Source organism: Ochotona curzoniae, unplaced genomic scaffold, assembly GCF_017591425.1.
Source record: "Ochotona curzoniae isolate NIBS_2020 unplaced genomic scaffold, NIBS_Ocur_1.0 scaffold_1852, whole genome shotgun sequence".
Taxonomy (NCBI): Eukaryota; Metazoa; Chordata; class Mammalia; order Lagomorpha; family Ochotonidae; genus Ochotona; species Ochotona curzoniae.
This window is the reverse complement of record NW_024467087.1, coordinates 7,413,074-7,421,164: the sequence shown is the minus strand read 5'-3', so window position 1 is coordinate 7,421,164 and position 8,091 is coordinate 7,413,074. Positions and strand designations below refer to the sequence as shown.

The 8,091-nt window shown below is 41.7% G+C and overlaps 1 pseudogene; it reads right to left on the bottom strand.

Moving 5' to 3' along the window:
- Window positions 1–5,935: 5,935 nt before the first annotated feature.
- On the bottom strand, window positions 5,936–6,406 carry LOC121169406 (annotated as a pseudogene).
- Between the last annotated feature and the right edge of the window lie 1,685 nt (window positions 6,407–8,091).

The following is an 8,091-nucleotide window of genomic DNA, read 5'->3' as shown; positions in this document are numbered from 1 at the left end:
ATTGGTTTAATGAAGCAGAAAGGTATGAAGCATTAGCAACAGTGGAATCCATGTGGTAGCACTTCATTTGTCAGAGGCACTCACATTTCCACCCTAATTTATAAAATCAGCACACAAATGATTTTTATCACGGCCATTACATCAGTATAAATTACTGCCTTTTCTATAACACGGCAGTTAGTCAAACAGTTGAAATGATATCTATTAGTCAAGAGACGGGGGGAGAGGTGGGAAAGAGTGAAAATGAGGGCTGATGGTTGTCTTACAGAAACACTAATATTAATTTACTATAATGAACACCAATGGGGTATTTTGCAAATGTACAGATGAAAATTAAATGCACAAAGTGAGGCAAATAGGTCAATTTGTTCGGGACAAAGAAGGGGACCTTTAATAAACAAACGGTGCTATATAGAGACAGGCAGAGATGCAATTAGTCAGGTGCTCCTCCTATCTAGGGGAAGGCCACAGCTACCCAGGGCAAGAGACATTGTTATTCTTTCCTTCATGGGTGCCTTCATTTATCTCGTTATAGGACCTGTCATCCTGGTTTGTGCCCCTTACTGCATTGAATCCATCCTGCCAGAGCCTCCTTGGAGAGTATTACCAAATGGCATCCCCTTGTTTCACCGTTGCCAGAACTATGTCACTTGCCAGAATTTAGTTTCCTTCCCTTTGAGTTAGACTAACTCCTCAGCTGACCTTTCTAACGTAGTTCACATGATCATTTAGGTGGGATTGGGTGTATGGGTCCCTTTACTGTGGTGATGAACTGTTAAGTTTTTTTTTTTTTTTTTATAATTATAGCTCCTTTTAAAGAAAGGGTGTGGATGGAAGAATATAGGGAGAATTTAAAGAGAATAAATTGTCCTTGCATACCAAAAACGATACTTAAACATAACTAATCTGTGTCCTAACTGGAAGCCAATTGTCCTTCAGCAGTTGTAAAACAGATTTCAATGAAATATTGTGTCCTGGTCAACATCAGATATTTGCTTATATGAAATGAGATCAGTAGTTTACAAATCCATTAATCTTAACACTAGACCAAAAAATGCTATTTGACATCAAAAGCACTGTAAGAAAATCTAAACATTTCACTTTGATATTTTAAAAAATAATTAGCTGTCAAAGGGAGAGAGACAGAGAAATAGACTGATGAAGATTTCCCATCCTCTGTTTTACTTAAATGCCTGCAATAGCCGGAGCTGTGCCAGGCTGAAACTGCCACCTCCAGCATGAGTGGCAGGAGCTCGACTACTTGAGCCATCACCCAATTCCTCCCAAAGAAGTTGGAATCATGTAGAGAGCCAGGACTCAATCCCAGGAATTCTCATATAGGATTCTGACACCCTAGACTGTGTCACAATCACTGTGCCAGATGCCCACCTTGATTTCATTCTAAGCTAACAGCTGTTTCAAGCACACTCACATACACACACTCACATAGAGGGTGGGGAAAGAGAAAGATGGAGATGCACTTGATCTTATTCTCTGTGCTTCTCTAAGCAAGAGGAAGTTGTTTTGTTTAGAGTGTAGCTTTACAGATCTATCTATAAATTCCTTAAGTATGCATTCTTAGTGCTAAGCCATGGGAAATACCACATTCTGCCAGTGGTTTCAGACCAGGGGCTGGGAAACACTTTTTGCCCCACCCCCCAAAAAGCTGGGGGTGGGGTAGGTAGTAAATAATTTTGGCTTTTAGGCCGTATGACTCAACCCAGCTGTTGTTACACAAAAGCAACCATAGACAATATATAAATGGATCTGTGTGGCTGTATTCCAATAAAATATTTATAGGGAGAGATCCACGATGGCTGAATGGGGAAAATACAAGTTGATTTTCACCATGGGAAGATACCAGAACATAGGAGGAGCCACATTCCTCAGTGACAGTTGGAGTGTTTTCCGTGCAAAGTCTACATTAAAAAAAAAAAAAAGAAAAGAAAAAAAAAAAGAGAGAGAGAGGGACTGAGCGGAACAGTAAAGACTGTGTAACCACCCAGCAGCTGTCAGGATGGCACCAGCAGTTCCTGTGGCTGGGAACAATGTCAGCTTCTCAAACCAAGGTGAGAGGAATCTCTAGCAGCCCATGTGCCCCTGGTGAACTTGGCTAGAGAAACTCACAGTCCCCAGTAACTTGTAGTGTGGCCTGAAGAGTTGGAGGAGGCAGGGGGCCCACCTAACCCTGTGAAGGGAAGGCTCATCAGTTTCCTACCCTGCCCCCTCCAAGGTGTCCAGAGACCAGAGAACAGGAGGCACCATTTCCTAGAGCAAGGTGAGTGAAGACTGCTGCAGCCTGCACACCACTGGGGAATTTGTTGGAGGGAGAAATATGCAGTCGCCATTGACTTTGAGTCAGGACGGCAGACTTGACAGTTGGAGTGGAGCACCCTCTTACTTTCATAAAAGGAGGGCATGCTGCTCCCCTCCCTTCACCCAGTTGATCTGTTGAGCTGGCAGCGGACTCTGAATAGGGCGACTCTGAATAGGACAGCTCGCTCCATGGGTGCAGAGGCTTGTAGGGCGGGGAATGGATCCTGCGTCGCTGTGACTCTGGCAGCCCCACCCTTGTGATGTTAGGCATTCTGTGACTGCAGGATAGGCCAGCAACTTGAGAAGGACAGAAGATATGACTGGGTCTTTGAGTAATCCCTGGCTTACTCCAGAAACTCGCAGCTAACTGAGTGCTGGAGAGGGTCATGGCGGAGGGCTCCATGATCACACTGCAGAGCGCATGGATCTTTTGTGTGGTGCATGTTCTTGGGCAGTGGGGTTCACAAACACTGGGAGCTCACCCTGACTGAGAGGGGCTAGGGTTGTGAACACGTCAACCTGTTTAGATTATATCCTCATTATCTCTAGTGATAGAGATAAGCAGTGCCAAACTTGGGTGTCACTCCGGGCGCTTCAGGCCGTATGACTCAACCTACCCTTGAGTTCTGACTAGAGCTCCTTGGCTCCACACAGCATACACCTATGGATATCTGCAGAAGGAGCAGGCATTGTACTAAGCCATACAGGCACATTTCGAAGAACAAAGTGTTCAAGGGAGATAACATTGTTTACCCTGATGACTAAAATCAAATATAGAAATACAAGCAGATTGAACAAAGAAGATATATTGCTCCAAATGAAACACAGCAATACTTCAACATTAGGCTGTGATGACTAGGAGATTGATTAAAATGCTTGCAAAGGATTAGAAACAACGGTTATAAAATTACTCAAAATCAGGGCCTTCCCTGTGGCATAACAGGCTAATCCTCTTTCTGCAGTGCCTGCTTCTCATATGGGTGCAGTTATTACACTCAACATGATATCCTCCAGTTGCATCCATTTTGATGGAAATTTGCAAATGATGGAATTTCATTCTTGGTTATAGCTGGATAACATTCAGCTTTCTCTCTTCATCTGATAATGGACACCTTTGTTGATTCCAAATTTGGGCTGTTGTGAATAGTGCTCCCATAAACAATGTGGTGCAGATATCTCTGATACAGTGTGTTCTTATCCTTTAAATATATGCCCAGTAGTGGGGTTAATGGGTCATAGGGAACTTTCTACCTCTCGCAGAAATCTTTGTGCTGTTTTCCACAGTGGCTAAATTAATTTACGTTACCATCAGCACTGTCTAAGCGTCCCCCTTTTCCATCTCTTCGTCAGCATTCATTACTCCCTGTGTTTCAGATGTTAGCCATTCGGATTGAGATCTGGTGGTCTTGACTTGTATTTCCCTGATGGCTAGTGATAGCGAGCATTTTTTTTTTTCATATAGTGTTAGGCCGCTGTATCTCTCCTTTTGAGAACTGCCTTTTGAGGTTCTTTGCCTACCCCTTAACTGGATTGGTTGGGTTCTCAACACTTTTTTTTTCCTTCAGAAATACCTATAACATGAATATTTGGTCATTTAATGGCACCCCATATTTCATATAAACTTTCTCCATTCTTTCAGTTCTGTTTGTCTGACTGGATTATTTCAAAAGGCTTGTGTGAGGTCAGAAGTTCTTTCCTTTACTTGCTATATTCCGCTGTTACAGCTCTTGGCTGTATTTTTTTATTTCAGTGATTAAAAATTTCATCTCCAGAATTTCTATTTGGCTTTTTTATAAGTCCTGTTTCTTTAGCAATATTTTTGTTCATGTCACTCATTGATTCTCAACTATGTATATATGTCTTCAATCACATTGTGCTCCTTCACAATCACTATTCTGAATTTTGTAGCCAGAATTCCATAGATTTCTATCTGTTTACAGTCTAATTGTGGAAGGATTGTTGTGTTCTTTTTAATGTGTCATGCTATATTGCTTCCTTGTGTCTCCTCCTGTGTCTCTACATTGACATTTGCACATCTGGTATAAATATCCCTTCTTTATGAAGTTTATAGTTGAGATTAAATGCAAGGTGTCATTTGTTTTGTTGCTTTGGCTTTGGTTTCAGATGAAACCAGAAGTACAGTTTCTTATTGATTTCTTTTGTCTTAATAAATGTCAATTTTGTGTCTATAAGTGGCACAGTGACCTAGTCTGTAGCTGACCATAGGGCTAGAAGCGTGTCTCTGAGATGAATATGTGTTTCCTAGGGTGTGTATTTGCAGTCCACAGAGTGCTCAGTGTCAGTCTCGGGGATTGTGATAACCAGGGCCTGCCTTGTTCTTCATGCTAAGGAAGACAAAGATGGCTGTCTTCTTGTTCTATTGGCAAACTTACGTCATATTGAGGCTTGCGGCACCCAAAGTTGTGGCTCTAGGACTGTGTGATGTGATGGGCCTGCTTCAGATCCTGTTGGAAAGTGAAGCTGGCTTTATGATTTATAATAGCAACTGCTCTAGTCTCATGATTAAGGGATGTGAACTGAGCCCTGCTCCCATCTTTCAGGGTGACTATAAGAGATACAGGAAATTTTGCTCTGGCAATCTGAGACTGGAGATTTGGAATGCAGGTCAGTTCTTCCCTACCTCCACCCAGTAGATTCTAATAGGATTCAGAAAATCAGAACTAACTGTTAGAACCCTGGTGCTACAGAGTACAGTGGGTTAGTACCAGATCTCCCTGAGTGAGAGAATATATTTTATGGATTACTTCTGGTGCTAGTTTAGGCTCGTCTAGAATTCACGAGCATAGTTCTGGGGCTAATGCCCCAAAACTTTCATAGTTTCAGGATCAAGGGAGTCTGTGCTTTGCTCCCCAAGTTACCCTGACTCTAATTCTAATTCTGGTAGAGCAGAACAGAGGCATGTTGACGACACTGCAAGGCAGGCCATAGTGGTGACTTCTATCCTCTTATCCCATCAAGTCTCATTGTCACTCCTCCAAGGAAAACTTCTATCAGTCAGATATCTGGAAATGTGGTCCTTCCTTAGTTCTTTTCATCTCCCAGAGCAGCTGAAGTCAGCATTGAAATACCTTATGAAATCATCTCTGATCTCTCTGAGATTTAAATTTTTGACCCAGGGATTTCTAGCTTGTGGTCTTAATGAATAGTGTGATGTCTTTAAGTTGTTCTTCAGGCCTGAATCTTGCATTACGGAGGAAACAACTGGTAGTTCTCCGTTGTCCGTAGGTTAGATTTTCCTGAATCTACTTAGTTCTTTCCCAGGATTCAGTTACATTCAACCCCCTCAGATATTCTTTTCTTCCACATCTTGCTTTAACTTAGCACCCTTCCCAGTCCTAACAAGTCATACAAAAGTGAGTCTAATACCACAAAGTGTGCTGTGCAGGGCTCCGTGCTGCAAAAGGCCTATGCTATAGTCAAATAACATACATGGTACGTGTGCCTACATTCTCTCCCGCTCACACCTGTGCACATTCACATACAGGTGCATACACACACATACACTTTTTATTTAACTATTTGTTCAAAGGCTGGTATATCATGCTTGTATTCAATTGAGAAATATTTGACAGTTAACAGTTCTTTCCCTAGCTTGTAATTATGCTGTGAATTTATATGGAATGGGTTTTAGCAGCCCAAGCTTCTTCCCACTGGTTCTGACAAAGTGGGTTTCTCTGGCTGGCACTTCAGTTGAACCCAGTGCCTTTCCTTTTGGCTTTCTTCTTTTTCTGATGATTTTTCTTCACGCATTTCAGGAAGCTATCTCAGCTCTAGGAGTGCTTAATATGCACGTTAATTCTCTTGGCAAGAATCTTGTTCTTAACTTGTTTGTTTACAACTATGGAAACGGCATCCCATGCTGGGTAACATTGTGAACTCTCCCAGTTTTGCCATGGTAACATTTACGGGGTATGCCTCTTGCAACACTGCCCATTTCTTTGATGTCGACAGTCTCACCTTTCTTGTAGATGAGCATGGGTATGGTGAAGGGAACAGTTCCATGTTTTCTAAAAGCTCGGCAATACACATGCCAAGTACCTCTCCTCTTTTCCTTTGTGCTTGTCATCTTGGCAAATTACTGCAAGATGACAGTTCTGGCCCCAAAGCAACATGCATTTGTTGAGCATTTAGTATCTGCCGAGCATTTTATGTACTTTGTTAAGGCATGCATTGTATCATTAATGCTATTATTTTTATCATTTTCATTGGCATTATTGTTTTCATCTTCTCCATTTACAGATGAGAAAACAAAGTTGCAAAGCAGTTTCATTATCCTTCCCAAGGTCATACAGTGAGAAAGTAGCCGGTGCCATATCTGCGCAGGGGGTGATGTGAATCCGAGCGTGTGCCCTGGCCATCGTGGCCACAGGGAGGGCGGCTGTTCTGCTGCTGGGGCTGTTCTGGAGCTTCTCAGTAGCAGAGAATCCTACAAGAATTGAGTCCTACAAAATTCAAGCCTCTTTACTGGCTCCTTGTGCTGTTTCTGGGTGGTTTGATGCTACTTGTAGAAGTTCACAGGTGTTAGCTTCTTTTTCATTCTTGATTCAAGCCCCTACAAAAACAGGGTAGTAACTATGGTCACACATACCCGATTCAGTATCTTGGCTCATACTCTTACTAACTGAAACACTGGGCAGATTTCCTACCCCAATGGGACTCACTTTCTTCATTTGTGAAAGAAGAGACAATACCAGAACGTACAGGGTTGGTATGAGGAAGGAAAGAAATAATAAATACAAAGCCCTCAGACCAGTGTCTAGCATAGAATGTTTATTCAATTCATACTGGCTGCTGTCTGTATTCCATTTGTCCACGCACCTCAGTGACCACGATCTTTCCCCCATGACTTTTCCCAATCCATTGCCATCAGTTAAGTGCATTTATCATCTCATTTGGCTTTTGAGGGATACTTTGACCTTTATAGTATTCAAGTCAGATATCATTCACTGCATGTTGTTATGTTTTAATAACAGTTTTATTGGGATATAACTGCATATAACCCAACACATCTATTCAATGCTTTTAGTTTATTTCCAGAGTAGTTGTATTAGTCTTCTTGGGAAGCCATAATAAAAGACCACAGACTGCGGTTTTTGAGGCTAGAAAGATCAAGTTGCTAACACATTCAGTTCCTGGTGAGAACCCCCTTCCTGGCTTGCAAATGACCACTTTAATTTTTTAATGTGTCCTCACATGGCAAAGAGGAAGCAGTCAGGTCCTATTTTCCAGGGTCTGTTCCTACAAGGACACTAATCCTGGTAGATCAGAGCCTCGTTTTTATGACCTTATTTGACTTTAATTATTTTCTGATAGACTAGAACTCCAAGTACAGTCACATTGAGAATCAGCATTTCAGTGTGCCTAATGCTAGAGCAAATCATCAAGTCCAACTGTGAAAAATCACTGGCATCATTTTTACAATATTTCCATCATCCCCAAAGTAACCCACCTGCTCTTCGCTGGTCACTCACTGCTCCTCAATCCCCTCAAACCCTATGCAACCACAGATCTATTTTCTTCTCTGAGTTTATCCATTCTGGACATTTTAGGTTAGTGCAATTGCAGTTGCTTGTGATGGCAAGGAAGCCAAACACAAGTTACACAAAAGGAAAAGGAAAAAGTGATAAATTGGATCATTTAAATATTTTTGATTTTTCTGTATGAAATATCTTAAGAGAAAGAAGTGAAGCTACAAATGGGAAGGAAATATTTACAAACTGTGTAACTAATAAATGACTTATAGATGGTACGCAT